General features: G+C 44.4%; 1 protein-coding gene and 1 long non-coding RNA gene across 3 annotated transcripts in view; one reads left to right on the plus strand and one right to left on the minus strand.

Annotated features, from left to right (window-relative positions):
* Nucleotides 1-21,270, minus strand: part of PRKCA (protein kinase C alpha) — a 514,582-nt gene that overhangs the window by 202,916 nt on the left and 290,396 nt on the right. The gene's annotated exons all lie outside the window — the stretch shown is intronic.
* LOC117067397 lies at nt 659-9,368 on the plus strand. Its single transcript, XR_004430726.1, has 3 exons — nt 659-751; nt 5,430-5,473; nt 9,287-9,368. It is a non-coding gene; the product is annotated as an uncharacterized LOC117067397 (long non-coding RNA).

Below are 21,270 nucleotides of genomic sequence, written 5' to 3' on the forward strand. Positions count from 1 at the left end.
TTTAGCTACACACAAAAGTTCTCCAAGTCCCCACCAGATTAGCTAGATACAGAGTGCTGATTGGTGCATCCACAAACCACATGCTAGACTCAGAGTGCTGAATGGTGCATATACAATGCCCCAGCTAGACATAAAAGTTCTCCAAGTCCACACCAGACTCAGAAGCCCAGCTGGCTTCGCCTAGTGGATCCCATGCCAGGGCTGCTGGCGGAGCTATCCGCCAGTCCCATACAGTGCGCCAGCCCTCCTCAACCCTTGGGCGGTTGATGGGATCCGACACTGTGGAGCACTAGGCAGAGCCCGTCGGGAAGGCTCCGGCCACGCGGGAGTCCACTGGCCAGAGGGAGCGGGGGAGCTGCTCCGGCATGGCGGGCTGCAGGTCCTGAGCCCTGCCCCGCGGGGAGGCTGCTGAGCACGGCGCCGGTGTGTCGGCAGTGCTGGGGGACCCGGTGCACCCTCCACAGCTGCTGGCCCGGGTGCTAAGCCCCTCACTGTCCGGCCGAGCCCCTGCCCACCCGAAAGTCACGCTGGCCTGCGAGTGCTGTGCCTGGCCTCTGTTCCCACCCGTGCCTCTCCTTCCCTCCACACCTCCCCGCAAGCAGAGGGAGCCTGCTCCGGCCTCGGCCAGCCCAGAGAGCAGCTCCCACAGTGCAGCAGTGGGCTGAAGGGCTCCTCAAGCGTGGCCAGAGCGGACACGAGGTGGCAATGAGAGCGAGTGAGGGCCGCCAGCACGTTGTCACCTCTCATTGTGGTAAAGAGCTTTAGAAGGTTAAGCCAGACCGATAGGACTGATCAATGATTGGCAGTAGGCAAAGTCACAGTACCACTGTTTTAATTTTCCAGGATGGAGCTGGTCTCTCCGGTTGGCTCATTAGACACTGCTTCATATAGACACTTTTCAGCACCTTTACTGCTCATTGATTTATTCTTTTACCAGTGGCCTCATATGCTAACTAGCAGCAAAGTAGTAGCCCCATAACCTATGTTTGAAAAGCCAGTAGCTACCTTGAAGTACAATGGAATGGTTTTAAAAGCATCTTAGAAAAATTTGTTAAGAAAGAAAAACATCTCAAAAACACTCAACACTCCTCCGTGTTTAAAAAACATAAGTGAATCATACAAGTCAGATTTATTAATTCTCTTTTAAAATGCTAAGATCGGCCGGGCGCGGTGGCTCAAGCCTGTAATCCCAGCACTTTGGGAGGCCGAGACGGGCGGATCACGAGGTCAGCAGATCGAGACCATCCTGGCTAACACAGTGAAACCCCGTCTCTACTAAAAAATACAAAAAATTAGCCGGGCGAGGTGGCGGGCGCCTGTAGTCCCAGCTACTCAGGAGGCTGAGGCAGGAGAATGGCGTGAACCCGGGAGGCGGAGCTTGCAGTGAGCTGAGATCCGGCCACTGCACCCCAGCCTGGGCGACAGAGCGAGACTCTGTCTCAAAAATAAAAAATAAAAAATGCTAAGATCAGCAAAATGATTAGTTTGCAGAGGCTGTGAGGAGTTAAGGGCTTAGGCCCATGGGCAGAAACGAGTTCTAGATCCTATCCGAGTTCTTCATCCACACAAACTGCATGGCCTCTTTCGCCCTCGTGTTCTCACCTGTTAAGGGGTAGAGGTGGATTGATTGTGCTGCCCAAACCTGGCTGATTTTCAGGATCACCTGAGAAGCTTTTATTTTATTTTATTTTATTAAGTCTTTTCATTACGGAAAATTTCAAATACATGCAAAGGGCAGAGAGAATAATGGATCCCTAAGTACCCATTACCAGCTAACACAACAATCAACTCTTGGTCTATTTCTTTCCAGGGAGAATGGCCCTACGCTCTTCCCTCCTCCTTCCCAACCTTCCTGGAGACCTTTAGGAGAACAGCTTCCTGGGCCATACTCTGTGGGCATCTCATTCATCAGGTCCATAATGAAACTGGAGGATTTTTGTTTTTTTCCTAAAGAGTCAGGTTTGGAAACCACAGGTCTGGAGGACCCCTGAATTCCTTTTCAGCAACAAATTTCTATCGCATGGGGTATACAAAACAACAAATACCATTAAATCCAGTTTGTGAAAAAATAAAACTGATTTTAATGTGGAGCATATATAATTTATAGTGCATTAGGCCACTGATGGGAAAATATTACTCATTAAAATTTAAGTATGAACCTGGACTCTCAAGAAAGAAAAAATTCTGTTTAATGCACGCTTTGGAGAAACCCCCAGTTTTCCCAATTTTAGAACTGCAAATTGCAGATCATTCTAATGACTTGCTTGGAACCAGAGTAAGGACCCCTACTCCACCACCAACACAGTGATGATTAGGTAAGCGGGAACACTGCACAACACCCAAGCTCCAAAAGCAAAAGCCAATCGGTGTGCTCCAATCGGTGTGCTCCAATCGGTGTGCTCCAATCAGTGTGCTTCAATGTGTTCTAAGACCAGCAGATGACAGCAGTGCCAACCTCTGGATGCAATAACCGGCACCACCAAAACCCTAATTCATATCGCCTGCTCAGAAAGTTCCAAATCTGTAAAAACTGTCTTTGGCAATTTTATCTTAAAATGGAAGAAACTTAAGAGACCATGTAGCTACCCAAAGAGATAATCCACCACCTCATTTTAGAATACTTTTAACTTCTTTTTATTGAAGGGCATGTGCCATCAAAATGACAACGTCCACTGAATTAAACATACATCCAGAGGTGAAACCTGGTTGATCCTACAGGCATCTCAAACAAACCCTGCACGTTGGAATCTGACTTCATGAGCCCCCTGCCCCCGACACCCTACCAAATACCGGACTGCTTGTGAGAGGCTAACAAGGTGGAATCTAGAAACAGCAGCAAAAGCTCTGAGGGTAAACACTCAAGAGTTCCCTGAATTGGCTAAGGAACCAGATGCTGCTACATGAAAATTAACTTTCTTAGTTTGACACACATTCTTTGGGATCAGTATCAAGAAACAACGGAGGAGAAAATGAGGTTGTATTTTCTAAACTGGACCATAACAATAACATTAAAAATTAAGTATGTTTTTATCTTTAAATATGCAAGACTCAGATTTTTGTTTAACTGAGGGATGAAGTGGAGAATCCATGTCTCTTCCCCTCAAAAGGATAAGCTTTTAAAAGGCAGTTCATGGATTGCTTGCAACAATTCTCCACTTAACTCATTATATGTCCGATTTTTTCCCACAGAACTATGTAAATTGGGAAAGAAAGAGAATCATTTAACCCTAGAGTGGTTTGGCAAAAGTAGAATTAATGAAAGGTGTTCTAAGCGTATTTTTCTCTTATGGTAATAAATGCTTAATTAGCATTTTAATTTAAAAGTCAGCCAAGAGAACCGGCATCTTTTGATTTTTACTGATTTAAATAATCTGCGAAAACTTAATATTCTAGGAAGCATAACTCTTAGAAATATAAAGTCTATTTATAAAAGTGTTTTAAAACTTAAAAGCGACTGCATTACAAAATAAGAAAATGAAAAATTTTCCCAGAACTCCATCACAACTCCATCGCTGGGTCGTTTTAATGTACTTCCTTTCAGTAATTTTAAACATGCCTGTTTTTTACTGTAAGTTATGCTTACACTACATATAACTTTAAAATCTTAGTAACTGAATTTTTATTTTTCTAATTTTTAAATGACCACATAAATGAGTCATAATTTGCATCATTAGTCTTTCATTTTTATAGTTTTGTATGTTTTAGAAGAGATTTCTAGAAATAAAATAGCTAGAAATGTTTTACAGCTCTTGATACATATATGGCCACTGATTTCCAAGAGTAGTATCAATTTACGATATAACCTGAAACACAGAAAAAAATTGCTCTCTTTCCCAGCAACTGATACTCATTTTTTAAATGTCTTGCTAATTAAATAGGTGGGAAATATTATCATACTTTATTTTTCTAATTTTAATATCTTTGTTAAAGAACCAGGCTGGGCGCGGTGGCTCAAGCCTGTAATCCCAGCACTTTGGGAGGCCGAGATGGGCGGATCACGAGGTCAGGAGATCGGGATCATCCTGGCTAACACAGCGAAACCCCGTCTCTACTAAAAAATACAAAAAAATTAGCTGGGCGAGGTGGCGGGCACCTGTAGTCCCAGCTACTCGGGAGGCTGAGGCAGGAGAATGGCACAAACCCGGGAGGCGGAGCTTGCAGTGAGCTGAGATTCAGCCACTGCACTCCAGCCTGGGCGACAGAGCAAGACTCTGTCTCAAAAAAAAAAAAAGAACCAGAATGTCTTCCATTTGTCTGCTTGGTAATTATATTGCTTCTACCGTAAGCTCTCTTTTAGAATTCTTTTGCCAATTTATCTACTGGGGTCCTTATACATTCGTATGAGCTCTTCTAGACTTCTTTAATGTTATTGGCTCCTGGTATTTCTTTGGTTTAAATTTATTTTATTATTTTTTTTTTGAGACAAAGTCTCACTCTGTCACCAGGCTGAAGTGCAGTGGCACGATTTCAGTGCACTGCAATCTCTACTTCCCAGGTTCAAGCGATTCTCCTGCCTCAACTCCCAAGTAGCTGGGATTACAGGCGTGTGCTACCACACCCAGCTAGTTTTTGTATTTTTAGTCGAGACGGGGTTTCACCATGTTGGCCAGGATGGTATCGATCTCCTGACCTCGTGATCTGCCTGCCTCGGACTCCCAAAGTGCTGTGATTACAGGTGTGCCCGGCCTGGTTGAACTTTATTATATTTAAGCCTTTCATCTTTCATTATTAAATAAATAATGAATTTATTTTCAGGCATAGTATGAAATGAGTGTCTAAATTCCCTGTTCTCCCAAATTATTGAGTTGATTGCATTAAACTCATCAATATTCAATAAATATTCAATAAGGACCATTTATTGAATAACTGTTCACTCCCTCTTAATAAGTATCAGTTTAAATTTAAAGAACAACGAGATTCCGCAGCATGTTTTTTTAAATAAGGTGAATACATACTTGGAAAAATCTGGTAGCATAGAAAGAAGAAATCAGAATCTCATCGCTAATTTATCTCATAAACTGATGATTACACTTACATGTGTGTATATCTGTGGCTATGTGAATACGCATGCATCTGAAGGGAGGTATTTACATATGTTAAAGAGAAGGAAATGTTTTTGAGAGCAAATAAGAGCTGATAATAAGCAAGAGCTCTTACCACTGGAAAATCAGACCATAGTCTGGGTCTGACTAATGTAATTAAAGCGTATTGGTGGTGAGATAGAGAAACACACAGCCATCTGGTTCAGTATCTTCATCGTCTGAATTTACACTATTTATCTGTCTTAGACATTTAGCTTAATATCTTAAAATTTTCTTTGTTCACCTTTGCCTTAATTTCTTTCTTACACTAAGGGGAACTATATCATTTTAATAGTGGTTGATTCTACAGGTATTTGTAGTGATATTTAACATTTGCTGATTTGACAGATAGTTGAGTGTCTACTGCCTACCAGGTACAGCTATAAATGCAGGTGAGTTGATGGGAAACAAGCCCAGCAAGAACCCCATTCTTCTTGAACTTTCATTTTAGTGGTGGCCCTCCCAACACCCCTAACCATGGCGGTGTAACAGACAGTGCATGGCATGGACTATGGCACATCAAGGAGTTCTGGAAGACCAAATGCAGCAGCCGGGTGTAACTGTGCTACAGAGGGAGGCACAGGCCACAGCGGGGTAGCTTTCCTGACCACCTGACTTCACACTGATGTCTCTCTTACTCTGCCACATGCGTCCACACATCGGCTCCGTGACATCAGCCTCTCCCCAGGACCTAGAGCAGTGCAGGGCATCTGTCAAATGAATGGATGAGTCTCTGAAAGATATTGATGAACCGTAGACATTGAGCCTTTGTGGGTTCTGCTCTTAAAATGCAATTTAGCTACATTGCCAACCCCACATTTACTCAAGTGGCCTCTGAGGACATACCACTCCGCTAATAACCGTCTCAGCAGTGAGATGTCCATTGATGGAACACTCAGTGTACTTGGAGGTGACCAAGGGCTCAACACCTCATCAATAAAGAAGGATGTTCAATGAGGACAAAAGGATGATACAAAGCCTCCCAGTGAGGTAGTACAATTCTGAAATAGGACCATGAATTTTGTCAATGTTTATGGTGCAGGGAGGAAAGGTATCAGAAGCAAGAGTTTAGGCCAGGTGTGGTGGCTCACGCCTGTAATCCCAGCACTTTGGGAGTCTGAGAAGGGAGGATCACTAGAGCTCAAAAGTTCCTAGATCAACCTAGGCAATGTAGGGAGACTGTCTCTACAAAAAAATTAATAATTAGTTGGGCATGGCAGAGCATGCCTATGGTTCCGGCTATTCAGGAGGTTGAGGTAGGAGGATTGCTTCAGCCCAGGAGGTCAGGGCTCACTGCGCTCCAGCCTGGGCAACAGACTGAGACCTTGTCTCAAAAAAAAAAAAAAAAAAAAAAAGGCAGCAAGAGCTTCATTCCCCCACCACGTTGGCTAAGAACAGAGGACCCTGACATCTTGCAAAGAGTGAGTGTAAACAGGGTCGTGGCAGCAGTCAGTATGACTCACTGGAGTCCTCACTGCCCTCAAAGCTTTAGGATGATGGGACGGGATTTGATCAGTGGCTCCCTGCCCGCCAGGAAGGGTGCTGTCTCTCTCCAAAAGGCTCACGTAACAGACCATTCGAGGGGAATCACTGGAGCCTTTCAGAATATGAAGATGAATGAAAAAGGAACATGTTCAATGTGACTTTGACAATTAGTAAATCTTGTGTGATGCTTCCTTTCCACCATTAAGCATTAACAGACGAGCCCCTACAAGTGCCCAGAGTGAAACGGAAGCACAACAGCTACCTTCTGAAAGGACACACTGGACCAGGTTATCACAATGTAATGCCAACCTGAAGCTAATAGTACATAAGAGCTATTAACAGCAATTAGTGACTGTTGAGACAGGCAAAGATCTTCATTAATTATTATTGTTATTACTTTTTTTTTTGAGATGAAGTCTTGCTCTGTCGCCCAGGCTGGAGTTCAGTGGTACAATCTCGGCTCACTGCAACCTCCGCATCCCAGGTTCAAGCAGTTCTCCTGCCTCAGCCTCCCAAGTAGCTGGGATTACAAGCAGCCACCACCATGCCGAGCTAATTTTTTTTTTTTTTTTGTATTTTTAGTAGAGACAGGGTTTCGCCATGTTGACCAGGCTGGTCTTGAATGCCTGGCCTCAAGTGATCCGCCTGCCTCGGCCTCCCAAAGTGCTGGGATTACAGGCATGAGCCACCACATCTGGCCTTATTAAATATTTTTTAAATACAGCTTTGAAATACAATTCACATACCAGAAAATTCATCTACTTAAAGTGTACAGTTCAATGGTTTTTAATAGTAGTGCTACCATTATCACAATTCGTCATCTCGAAAAGGAACCTCAAAGTCATAAGTGGTTCCTCCTCAATCCCCTTCAAATGCTCTCCATCCCCAGCCCTGGCTAACCACTAACCTACTTTCTATCTATATAGATTTGCTTATTCTGGATGTTTCATGTAAATGGAATCACACAATATGTGACTTTCTGTGTCTGGCTTTTACGGAGCAGGATGTCTACGAGGTCCATCTATGTTGCAGCATGTGTCGTATTTCATTTCTTTTTGTTGCCTAATCATATTCAACTGCATGAATATATCACATTTATTTAGGCATTCATCAGCTAATGGACATTAGGCTTCTATGAATGATGCTGCTACGACCCTTCTTATATTAATTTTTGTAAGAACACATGTTTTCATTCTCTCAGGTATATACCTAGAAGAGGAATTGTTGGGTCCTATAGCAACTTTAACTTTTTGAGTGACTGCCAAATACTCTTCCAAAGGAGCTGTACCAATGTACATTCCAGAAGCTATGAGGGTTTCAATTTTTCCACATCCTCATCAACACTTACCATTATCTTTTTCGATCGTGGCCATCCCAGTGAGTGTGAAAAATCTCATTGCGGTTTTGATAATTAACTCTTTTATGAGACATATGGTGTCTTCCCACCAACATGAAAGTCATGTTCTGATGAGAAAAGCACCAGCTTTGGAGTCCCACAGGTCTCACGGATCCACTTATGAGTTGAGTGACCAGAGGGAATTTGAAACTACTTGGTCCTCAGTTGAGAAATGGTGATGATAATGCCTTTCTCACTGTGATTAAGTTTCTAGAGTAGGGCCTACAGGGCAGTAGCCATCTAATAAATGGTTGTCCTTGTTACTGCAATTAATTGGCCCCATGCTTAGAATAAAACAAGGCAGAGTCTGTGCCCTTTATGTACACACATGTGTACATGAAACCCCGTGTACACATGAAAATTCCACCATGGCGTTACAAGTGCTCTAATGTGGCATTATTCACAAGGAGCCTTGGGGTCATGGAGGAAGGGATGCTCATGTCTTCCAGGGGACTCAGGGATAGCTTCAGAGTAGCTGACAGAGACAAAAAGTCACTCTTCACCATCCTAGTTTAATGATCTCCGTGTTTCTGCCAAGAAACAACTTAGCATCCTATCACAGGCAACACACCCCCAAGTCCAGTCTCTTGGTGGTTAAAGGTTTACTAAATCCTAGAAGTGCAATCATAATTGTAAAAATTTTAGATTACTTTCCACATTTTATGTTTGAAGCTGATTCTAGGTTGTCACTCCCTCAAAGAACACAGAAGATAAATTTGGACTTTCTTTTAAAGAAGTGGGCCTGTGCATCTGGCTAAATCAAGTCATACTCAAAATCAAGACTAATCTTTTTGCAGCATTACTTCTGAGAAGCAGATGCTATTGGCATGTCTTCAGAGAATCCTAATTAAGTAGTGTGGTTGTAGACTGGTACTTTGTCCTCAGTGTATGCTGCCAAAATGAATTCAGCAAACCATGTCTTTATTCAGCATCCAGACACAATTTCATCCAGCACTTGGTTTCCACCTCGCAAGGGGACAAGAGAAAACCTTGGCAGCGGCAAACATTCTCTATTCCACTGCATTCCTCTTACAAACAAAACACATGGTGAAACAGAATAACTGTGCGTGGCCTTTGGAAATCAAGTTTTCTTTTAGAAGTTGACTCCCACGATATCTACTAATCTGGGATTTGCATAAAGGTTTAAGAAAATGTTTATTATGCCAGGAACCCTCCCTGTCTCCCAGGTCACTTTCTTTTTCTCACAGATGTCACCAAAGCTTACCCAAAGCAAGTTCTTATTATCTGTTTGATTTTTTTTTTTAACATACTCTGGGAAATCCTCTTGACAGGAGTGGCTCATAACAGCAAAATTCTGTTCCAGAGGCGATCACCAAGGAGAGAGAGGGTGTGACAGCTGGGAACTGATGGAGAGGAAGGCTTCAGTGGGAAGACGGGGAAGGTGGAAACAACTCAAGTGTCCATTGATGAGTGAATCAACAAACAGCAGTATAACCATACAGTGGGATATTATTCAGTCCTAACAATGAATAAAATTCTGACACGTGACTACATGAATGAACCCTGAGGACTTTATACTAAGTGAAATAATAAGCCAGTCACAAAATGACAAATACTGAATGATTCTGCTTACGTGAGGCGTCTGGAGCAGTCAAATTCATAGAGACAGAAGTTAGAATGGTGGTTATCAAGGGCTGGAGGGGAGGGAAAATGAGGAGCTGGTGTTTCATGAGTTTAGAGCTTCATTCAGGGAGGACAAGGAAGCTCTGGAGATGGATGGTGGTGATGAGTACGTGACATTATGAATGTGCTAAACATGACTACACTGTACATTCCACAGTGAAAAGTGGTAAATTTTATGCTATGGATATTTCACAATAAAAACATTTATTTGAAAGAGAAAAAGGGATAGAAGGGATCTTCACCTCTCTCTCTGTCTACCAAAGCCCACAACAGAAGCATCTCCGAGTGCTCGCTTTCCTGTTCGTTTTAAGATCTAAAAAGTGCTCTATTTAGACAAACGTTTGTATATAAAAAGGACCTGTTTCAAAAATTCTTTACTTTTCAACAACCAAAAGAAACACAAATGAGATTTATTTTTAAGGCCAACTGTCGTTCTCTGTCTTAAAAATGGAACAATTCACATGAGGCGTCTGCGACAACAGTGTTCTCTTGCTCCTTTTACCCTCAAGGAGATGATGCGTTCAGGAAAGGGCTGAGGGCCAGAATTCCAAGGAAACACAGCAGAGACAGAGAGAGAGAGAGAGAAAGACAGAGACCGAGCACTGGCCCTGGGCCTCCACTGATCCATTTATGCCATCACAGAAAACACCTTCTGGAGAGAGTTTCCAGTTATTTCTAAAGAATCCAGGGCAGGAAGGAGGAGGACGCTGGATGGTAGTGCTGTAAGGGCTTTCTCTTTAGTTCTCCTAAAAGCCGGGCTCTTGTCACACGACCATGAAAGATTAGGCTCACAGACACCCTGAAGGGTGAGGACAGGGTTTATGGGGTGAAAAAGAAAAAAAGGAAAGAGGGACACAGCAAAGTGAGAGTCTCCTCCTAGTGGGCTTCCCGCCTCACAGACCGAATCCCTAGTTACCTCCCCGGAACTGGAGAGGCCAGGCTCCTCCCCACTGCAAACATCACGAAATTCCATGGCTTCCGCCCAGCGCACAGGCCGGGTCGGAGATTCTCAGGGACCCCTTTATACTTGGCTGTCTCAGTAGCATCAGAGCCAGAACCTCCAAGGCCACCCGTGAAACCTAAGCACTCCACGCCTGCTACATATTCAGATCTGTTTTTTCTTTTTTCTTTTCTTTTTTTTGAGACCGAGTCTCGCTCTGTCGCCCAGGCCGGAGTGCAGTGGCACTATCTCGGCTCACTGCAAGTTCCGCCTCCCGGGTTCATGCCATTCTCCTGCCTCAGCCTCCCGAGTAGCTGGGACTACAGGCGCCTGCCACCGCGCCCGGCTAATTTTTTTGTATTTTTTTAGTAGAGATGGGGTTTCACCGTGTGTTAGCCAGGATGGTCTCGATCTCCTGACCTCATGATCCATCCGCCTCAGCCTCCCAAAGCACTGAGATTACAGGCGTGAGCCACCGCACCCGGCCCATGTTCAGGTCTGTATAATATTTTCTCTCATTTTACAGTGGCTATACTACAACATCTCTCATAATACATATTTTAAAATAACAATTGTTTTAAGTTTAATATTTTTTCGATTTCCTACAAAGATTTCGAACATCTGATACAAACTAAAATCTTCCCCTTTCCATCATGCACTGAAGAAGATACTGATTACCCCAGAAAGGATGAGGATGTGGGGGTCATAATGTCACTGGGATGAAGTGGAGCAGAGCCTGGCTCTGAACAGCCCAGCGGTGAAGGCAGGGGGCAAAGGAAAAACGCATCCAATTGAACCTTACAGGACTAAATTACAGTTCTGACTTTTCCTGCCCTGTTCTTGCTTGCTTTTTTTATCTTGCTTTTATTGGGCTCCAAGGAACCACAATAAACAGCAAAGGTACACAGTGGTAAATACGCCAGAAGGCACCCATCAAGAAGTATAATAACATTTATCAAACCCTGGGAGATGAATGACAGGCACCACACCCGCCCGCTAGTTACAGACACTAAGAGAGCAAGCACACATGAAAAAAGTGTTGCTGACAACGTGCCAGCCGGCTCCACGCGCAGCTGTGCAAACGGGGTCCCTGGGAATGACAGCAGGGCCTGAGGCGACCCACTACCCATCCCTACAGGATGAGCCAGCTCATTTTCTAGCACTTTTGATTTTCCAACTGCGAGAAATGGGCCTGTTACATTTCCAAGGCTTGATGCCATACGCCTTTGCAGTCAATACAACATGGGAGCAGTGGTAATGGACTTCACCTTTTTGATGCACGTTTGCTATGATATTGTAGTGGGTGGAATTGCATCCCTTGAAAAGACATGCCCAAGTCCTAATCCCTGGTATGTGTGAATTTGACTTTATTTGAAAATCGTTTTTGCAAATGTACCTGAGTTGAGGATCTTGAGATAAGGTGATCTAGAATTTAGGATGAGCCCTAAATTCAATGATTATGTACTTGTGAAACAAAAGTGACGGAAGGCCAGGTGCAGTGGCCCACACCTGTAATCCTAGCACTTTGGGGGGCCAAGGTGAAAGGCTCATTTGAGTCCAGGAGTTTGAGGATACAGCAAGCTAAGATCACACCACTGTACTCCAGCCTGGGCGACAAAGCGAGACCCTATCTATAATTTTTTTAAAAATAAGAGGGAGATTGGAAAATTGGAGGAACAGGGAAGAGGGCCATATGAAGACAGGGGCAGGCATTAGAATAATGCGTCTTCAAAGCAAAGACTGGCAAAGACTGCTGAACACCAGCAGAAGCTAGGAGGGAGTCATGGAATGGAAGGAACCACCTTGTTTTCTGCCAGCCTCTTGATTGTGGACTTCTGGCCTCCTCAACTATGAGAGAATACATGTCTATTGTTTTCAGCCACTGAGTTGTGGCAATTTGTTATGGCAGCCCTAGGAAACTAACACAGATATTAATTAATTCCCTCAGTGAGAGTATATATAAAGGTTTCTAACTTGGTCCTTAACTGAGGAATGTGGATCAGTGAGGCACCTGCAGTTCTGTGGCCAAGCTGATCTATGCAGTTTTGCAGCAGAGAACATGATGTTCTGGGCCCCGTGTGGTAGAGAGGAGCTGGGTTCCATTTCCATTCGTAATTTATTTTCCCCAGAACTGGGAAGTCATTTTCTTTGATTTGGGGAATTTAACTGTAAATGTACCAAAAACAAATAAATTAAAAAAAAAAAAAAAACCCCATATGTTGCACATGAAGATGCTTTTCCCTACGATTTCCCAGAACGTGTCAGGCAATAACACGCTAAATAATGTATCTTTCCTAGAGTGCCTGAGTTTGCCCTTCACTGAAGTCATCATTCAGACCATCATGGTGAAGAAATAAAGAGACGCTGGAAACGGATCACCAATCTAAAAATAAAGAGGCCATCTGGACAAGTAATCTACAGCTTTGTTCGTTCTGTTGAACATCATCAAGCAGGGGCCGAGAGTTGGTAAATTTAGGCTCTAAAACTTCCTGCCGTCCTTAGACCATCCCACCCAACCAACATATGCCAGGAAGAGCTGTCATCACTAACACTGGGCAATGTGATCAGATTGGGGCTTTGGGGACCCAAGATCTTCTTCCCACAGTGTCCTTGGATCTCCCTGTGAAAGACTCCAATGGAAGAGCAATGGTTGGGAAAAAGAGAAAGGCTTGGAATCCTCCATTGTACCAGACCTTCAGGGAAATCACCAATGCGGGATAGATTTACTTTTTTGTTGTTGTTGTTGTTGTTGAGATGGAGTTTCGCTCTTGTTGCCTAGGCTGGAGTGCAATGGTGCGATGTCGGCTCACTGCAACCTCTGCTTCCCAGGTTCAAGTGATTCTCCTGCCTCAGCTTCCCCAGTAGGTGGGAGTACAGGCAGCCGCCACCATGTCCGGCTAATTTTTTGTATTTTTAGTAGAGACAGGGTTTTTCCATGTTGGCCAGGCTGGTCATGAACTCCTGACCTCAGGTGATCCACCCGCCTCGGCCTCCCAAAGTGCTGGGATTACAAGCGTGGGCCCTCGCACCCAGTCAGAAAAATTTACTTTTACACCAAGCAACATCTGCCTGAACCTTTGCCCTCCAAATATTGGGAGAGTCTGGTAGGATGGGCAGAACATTGGAACAGTTCTAGAAGCAGGGGTTTCCTTTTCCCATTCTGCTAGAGAGAAAAAGAGAATGGATTAAAAACATCTTCATGTCCGTGACAAAGAATCTGCTCTTTGTCCCCAAGTAGTCATTCTCCTCTTCTTTTAGTGATAGGAATCCCTCCTCACTCCTCCCCCAAGTTTCAGCTGTGCATGTGGCCTCCAGCTGGGGACTCCATTTGCCTTCCTCTCTTGCACTTGTATGCAACTGCTTTACTGAGCCTGGGCTAGTGGGATGTGAACAGAGTGCTATGATGCTTATGGGTCTTGGCCTCAAGACACAGAGTTTTGGTGCCTCATCTTCTTCCTCCACTTCCATGCACACACAGTAGCAATCCAGCTTCCACCACGCAAACCAGGAAAGCACTCAGGAAAAACAACAGAGCATCAGGATGGAAGCAGCTCAGGCCCCTGAATGACCACATGGAGCCAAGCCTCCCCACCAAGGACTGCTACATGGGAGGAAACACCGACTTCTCTCTTTCCTTAGCCACGAATTTCATATGTCTTAATTACAGCAGCTTAGTCCACCCTGACGCAACCTCAGGATCAGACATTTAAACTCTAAATAAATGTTTCTTTATTTAATAAAATGAATCTATGTTTTTTGGTTATGAACAATTTAGAAAACAAACCACATAATTCAACTGCATCACAGTTTGCATCTGCACAACAAAAGGATTGGAGTCAGTTTAAACAACTCACTGACTAGCAGCCTAGAAGGCATCTTCAGGAGAACCGTTCGGGCTCCAGTCTTGCCTGAGTGTGATGTACTACACCACTCAGAGCAAGTCATCTTATCTCCTTTTCTTTGCATATATGAAGTCTGTGATTCCTTGGATGTATTGGCAAAAAACAAGAACAAAGGAGGAAGTTTTACATGAAATTAATTTATATAGTCTTTGGAAATGTACCAGGCTTATGTCTTTGCTTCCTTCCTTCCTTTTTCTATTTTTTGAGGAGGGTGGGTGTTAAAATAAACTTTTCTTTGATAAAATGGTGGTTTGGCCAATGGTAACCTTTTTTTTTTTTTTGAGATGGATCGCCCAGACTGGAATGCAGTGGTGCAATCTTGGCTCATGGCAACCTCTGCCTCCTGGGTTCAAGTGATTCTCCTGCCTCAGCCTCCCAAGGAGCTGGGACTACAGGCATGTAGCACCATGCCTGGCTAATTTTTGTATTTTTAGTAGAGACAGGGTTTTGCCATGTTAGCCAGGCTGGTCTCAAACTCCTGACTTAAGGTGATCCGCTTGCCTCCGCCTCTCAAAGTACTGGAATTACAGGCATGAGTCACGGCGCCCAGCTGGTAACTTTTAATAATGTCTTGATTTGGAAAAATTAAAATTTACTCTGATGTTGATCCTATCCATTAAAATATTGCATCCTAGGCCATGAAACCCTCAAAGCTAGGACCAGACATTCTTGGGTCTAAAGTTCTAAGACCCCTGGATGCACAAAGATCACCTCAGAGCAAAGGCAACTGGTTTCCGCGATAAGTTTAAAAACAGGTTCGCCAGGGATGACTGCTCTCTCAACATGGTTATGTTTAGGTTTTTATAAAAGGACCCTCTCTGCATGGGAGTTAGCCAAGGTGCAGCAATAGGATGACCTGGGAGACAGCTCTGGACATAGGCTTCCAGGGCAACTCCACAAGGCTATTGAGGGCAACAGAGCTTCTACTCATTTCCTGTAGCAGCAAACCAACTTTTTCTTGCAACCTTACACGGAAAAAGCAAATCCTCATGGCCTATAATTAAACCACCAAAGTGGGGCACTTTTACTGGGAAGGAACTATTTAGGAAATACCAGAACAATGAATGAAAACTATCTTAAAACAAGAACTTGATTTTAGGATGCTTTTAAATGGCTGAGGGAATTATTTTTTTCTATTCTAACAGTTTCCTCGCAAGTATTAACAAGCTGCAAATATGGCCGGGCATAGTGGCTCACACCTGTAATCCCAGCACCTTGGAGGCCAAAGTGGGAGGATCATTTGAGCCCAAGAGTTCAAGACCAGCCTGGGCAACATAGCAAGACCTCATTTCTACTAAAATTCAAAAAACATTAGCTGGGCATGGTGGCACACGCCTGTAGTCCTAGGTACTTGTGGGGCTGAAGAAGGAGAATTGCTTGAGCCTGGAAAGTGGAGGCTACAGCGAGCCCTGATCATGTGCTACGTTCCAGCCTGGGCAACAGGGCAAGACCTTGTCTTAAAAAAAAAAAAGAGGCCGGGCGAGGTGGCTCAAGCCTGTAATGCCAGCACTTTGGGAGGCTGAGACGGGCAGATCACTAGGTCAGGAGATCAAGACCATCCTGGCTAACACGGTGAAACTCCGTCTCTACTAAAAAATACAAAAAACTAGCCAGGCAAGGTGGCGAGCACCTATAGTCCCAGCTACTCGGGAGGCTGGGGCAGGAGAATGGCGGGAACCCGGGAAGCGGAGCTTGCAGTGAGCCGAGATCGCGCCACTGCACTCCAGCTTGGGCAACAGAGTGAGACTCCGTCTCAAAAAAAAAAAAAACAAAAAAGAGAAGAGAAGAAAGGAAAAAAAAAGCTGTAAATAACAATAATAATAAAAGCTTACATGTATTGAGCACTGATCACACCAAGTCACAGTCTGAGCACCTTATATGCCTTATTCCTTTCAATTCTCACAAAAACTCTGTGATCACCAGATGTCACAGATGTGGAAAATGCGGTACAGGGGGTGGAGTCACTTGTCTGAGGTTACAGAGCTGTAAATGGCAGACCTGGGATCTGAACCCAGGTCTATAAGCAAGCAGAGCCCATGTGCTCCCCCAGCGATGTTCAGTTGAGGATTCTAAGCTGCAGTGGTGTGTTCTTGGGCTGTCCATACTCCTGCTTAGAAAGGAGGTCTAATTTCAGGACCAGCATCCACTTTTTTTTTTTTTGAGATAGAGTTTTGCTCTGTCACCCAGGATGGAGTGTAGTGGTGGGATCTTGGCTCACTGCAATCTCTGCCTCCTGGGTTCAAGTGATTCTCCTGCCTCAGCCTCCCATGTAGCTGGGATTACAGGCACCCGCCACCATGCCTGGCAATTTTTGTGTTTTTAGTAGAGATGGGGTTTCACCATGTTGGCCAGGCTGGTCTGGAACTCCTGACCTCAGGTGATCCACACGCCTCGGCCTCCCAAAGTGTTGGGATTACAGGCGTGAGCCACTGCGTTCAGGCAAGCATCCTCTTTAACGTCTTCTGAGAGCTGTTACTCATCAGACACCCTCGTGCACGCTCTGAGGACCGCATTGGGGGTACTGTGTATACAACATTTACACAGAGCTTCACAGTGGTCGAGCACTCTTCCATCCACTATGTGCCTTGCATCTCATGGCTGTGAGGCAGAGGAAGCTGTAGCTATTATTATCCACAACTAACAGGGGTGGAGACTGAAACGCAAGAGGTTTTGTGGCTCACCTCAGATACAGCAAGGGCTGTGCTTTTAGTCAAGGGAAGCATTTTATATCATTTAGACAGAGAGCCAATGGGTGGAGAGGGGAGCTAGGAGTATCGTCTCCAGAGAATTTCAGGCAGTTGACATCTGCCTCCTTAAACTGGAGACCAACCTCCTTCCTCCTAGGGGCAGTTTCCTCATGTCCTGAGCCTGTTGCCTCCTGCCCGCCTGCCAGTACATGGTCCCCAACCCCCAGGCCGTGGACCAGTGCCTGTCCATGGCCCGTTAGGAACTGGGGCGCACAGCAGGAGGTGAGCGGCAGGCAAGCAAGCATTACTGCCTGAGCACTGCCTCCCGTCAGATCAGTGGCAGCATGAGATTCTCACAGGAGCACAAAGCCTATTGTGAACTGCACATTGAGAGATCTAGGCTGTGCCCTCCTTCTGAGAATCTAATGCTTGATGATCTGAGGTGGAAAGTTTCATCCTGAAACCACCCCACCACCTGGTCCATGGAAAAACTGTCTTCCATGAAACCAGTCCCTGTACCAAAAAGGTTGAAGACTGCTGCCCTAGACCATAAGCCCCTGACACAAGGGAGTGAGATCATCTTATCATCTTCGTATCCCCAATTCATGCTCAGTAAGTTTCCTCCAAATGAGAGCACCAGACAACTGCCCCTCCCCATCATGCTAAACACCTGTAGGGTATACATCAAAAGTCATAGAGATCAGTGTAACTTTCACCCTGCAATCCTAGGTCTTAGATTGTAGACGTTCACAAACATCCATGTACAAGAAGGTTCACTTAAAGATCGCTCCTTACAGTAAAAAAAATGGAAATCAGCCACATATCCAACAAAAAAGATCTTTTAAAATCTTCAAGATAACAATGGAATACTATACAGCCACTAAAGCTGCCACTGTAAGAATGTTTGCATTAACCTAGGAAGACTTCTGAGACGTCTATTGGGTAAAAAACCTACAATCTAAAATAAGTATTTTATGATCACTTTAGTTATATGATATTCATATACCCATATGTATTAGAAAAAGTTTAACAGGATATATGTCAGGGTACTAACAGCCATTATCTCTTGGTGGACAGAATTATGCTTTTTGGTGGGTTTGTAATGAAATGGATTGCTTCCATTTTGGGAGGATGGGAGCTAATCACCCGTGAGCTGGTAGGTGTCAAGAAGCTAGTCTAAGCCTTTTATGTGTCGTAAGAACTTAAGATACCATGACCTGGAAGTGGGCAGACTTCACATTCATCTGGGACTTAGGTAATGGTATTAGCAACTTGTTACTAAAGTCTCAAAGAAGTGAGCATGGAGAACCATCAAGAACAAAGGCAAGTCCCTAAAGGTGATGCCTTAAAAAGGCAAAGCAAGGCCGGTGCAGAGGCTCACACCTGTAATCCTAGCACTTTGGGAGACCGAGACGGGTGGATTGCCTGAGCTCAGGAGTTCAAGATCAGCCTGGGCAACAGGGTGATACCTCATTTCTACAAAAATGCAAAAAATCAGTCGGGCGTGGTGGTGGGCGCCTGTAATCCCAGCTACTCAGGAGGCTGAGGCACTAGAATTGCTTGAACCTGGGGGGCGGAGGTTGCAGTGAGCTGAAATGGTGCCACTGCACTACAGCCTAGGCAAGAAAGTGAAACTGTCTCAAAAAAAAAAAAGAAAAAAAGAGAAAAGGAAAAGGCAAAGCAAAACAAAACAAAACCTCGGAACCTCAGAAAGGAATAAAAAAGCCTAATGTAATGATAACTGCATATATAGGAACTGTAATGATTCATTAGTTTAACACACCACCAACTTGTCTCAGGGGCAGAATAAATAGACCCTTTTACAGATGCTTCTCTTAAAGGTTGAATACTCTTCCCTATTTCTCATTTTTCTTTCATCAAAATATTTTATGAAAATGTCACAACCCAGAAGATAATTTGCAACTTATATCAACAAAAAATTAGTATCCAGAATATGTAAAGAATTTCTATCAATTGGGGAGTAAAGCATCACCTCTCTTCCTCATGCCCCAAAACAGGAGGGAGGGAAAAGGTGCTAGAGAGATAAACAAACAAACAATTCACAGAAGAAGCAACACTGATGGCGAATCAAGGTATGCAAAGGTGTTTAACCTTCCCAGCAATCAGAGAGAGGCAAATGCCTGTTATTTCACCCCAGCCACATGGAAACTTTTTGGTCAACCTGATAAAAGCATTCACCGGTAACAATTTGAGGAAGTAGAATCCTCCAACACTGCTGGTGGAATGTAAATTGGTTCAGACACTTTGCAGAGCAAGTTGCCAAAGCTAGTAAAGTTAAATATACATATGACTGGCAGTTCCCCTTCTAAGTACACCCCAGACCTAGGCGAATTCTCACACAGGAGAATCTCACAAGAAGAGCCACAGCAGGATGTGTGTGTGTGTGTGTGTGTGTGTGTGTGTGTGTGTTAAAAGAGCATAAATGTGGAAGCAATCTAGCTGTCCTCCATAGGAAAATGAACAAATTATGTTAGAATAACACTGCACATCAACTTTGGAATACCTTGGGAGGAAAGGGGAAGGATATAAGGGATGATAGGCCCCCAAAACAACTTAAAATTAGCCCCTAGAAAACACTGTGTTAGAAAGAAATCTTCATAGAACTGCAGGAAAATGGAAAGAGATCAGACGTTGGTGATGCCAGGAAATGAACTATCACGTTCAACATCCATGACTCCAGACCTGGATTCTGTTCATATTCTATCCCAGGAGGACAGACATGAAGTTTCTGAGTAGACACTAACCACTCTGCCCAGACTCACAGAGACCATTCATAATGGCACTGTAGGAGCAACATGGCGGCAATAAATGTTAAAAATGGCCCTTCACCATCGACTCTGCCTTTGCTCCACAGCCTCACCTGTGTCTGTGCAGCCATCTGGAGTTCTAATAGCCCTCAGGCCACAACCCCAGTGCAGGCACAAGGTCTCCTTTATGCATCCCAACTGAGTCTGACATGTTATGGATATTCAGCCCATGTTAACTGGTGATGGTGGATGATGATCATGAAGAAACTCAAGCTTCATTGGAGTATATACAATGTTAGACAGCAGCAAAACATTGAGCCACCTAGGGAGCAAGCTGTTGAAGGAGTTCAGGGGAAGTTATTTTGAGCTCAAAGCAGTGTTCCGTTACTGAGCATCAATAAAGCACCAGCTTCCCATTAAGGGTCTGACTTCAGGCTGGCTAAGGCATGCATGGCTTTTCTTAAACTAACTCCTAAAGGGACCAATTACTGGTCCAAGGTTGAAAGGATGGAGAAGCTCTTCCTTCTGATAAAAGGAGAGAGGATTTTACATGCTCTGTGTCTTTTGCAGTGGCCACTGGTGAAACTCTACTCTTATCACATCAGTTGAAGATATTATTAGCAGAAAGTCACACTAATTCTGCTCATTCCCTGAACACCTGGAATAAGATCTTTCAGTTAATAGTTAATCCTGGCCGGGCGCGGTGGCTCAAGCCTGTAATCCCAGCACTTTGGGAGGCCGAGACGGGCAGATCACGAGGTCAGGAGATCGAGACCATCCTGGCTAACACGGTGAAACCCTGTCTCTACTAAAAAATACAAAAAAACTAGTTGAGCAAGGTGGCGGGCGCCTGTAGTCCCAGCTACTCAGGAGGCTGAGGCAGGAGAATGACGTAAACCTGGGAGGCGGAGCTTGCAGTGAGCTGAGATCCGGCCACTGCACTCCAACCTGGGTGACAGAGCAAGACTCTGTCTCAAAAAAAAAAAAAAAAAAGTTAATCCTATTTTTTGAGGGCCCACTGTGTACTGAGTCATGGGCTGAAGGATGTCACAAGTTAGGTAAAGGAAAGAAGGCAGCCAGTTTCACAATATAGCTGGGGGTGGGCTTAGGGATCCTCAGTTGTGATCTCCAGGGGCCACCTCAAGGCCTCATCTCTACCGGTTCAGATCAACAGGGTTATGGTGCCATAGCAACGGCAACCAGAGCAATGACAATGACAACCACAGATACACGTCCCTTTGCCGCACCAGGCACTGCCAAGACTCTTTATATTAACTTAGTGAATATGTTAACTCATGGTTAACAGCCTGTGTCATCCAGAAAGGTCAACTCCCCATTTATCTGGATTCACCCAACAGATTTGTTAA

This window comes from Trachypithecus francoisi, unplaced genomic scaffold (assembly GCF_009764315.1).
Source record: "Trachypithecus francoisi isolate TF-2019V2 unplaced genomic scaffold, Tfra_2.0 Lachesis_group20, whole genome shotgun sequence".
Lineage (NCBI taxonomy): Eukaryota > Metazoa > Chordata > Mammalia > Primates > Cercopithecidae > Trachypithecus > Trachypithecus francoisi.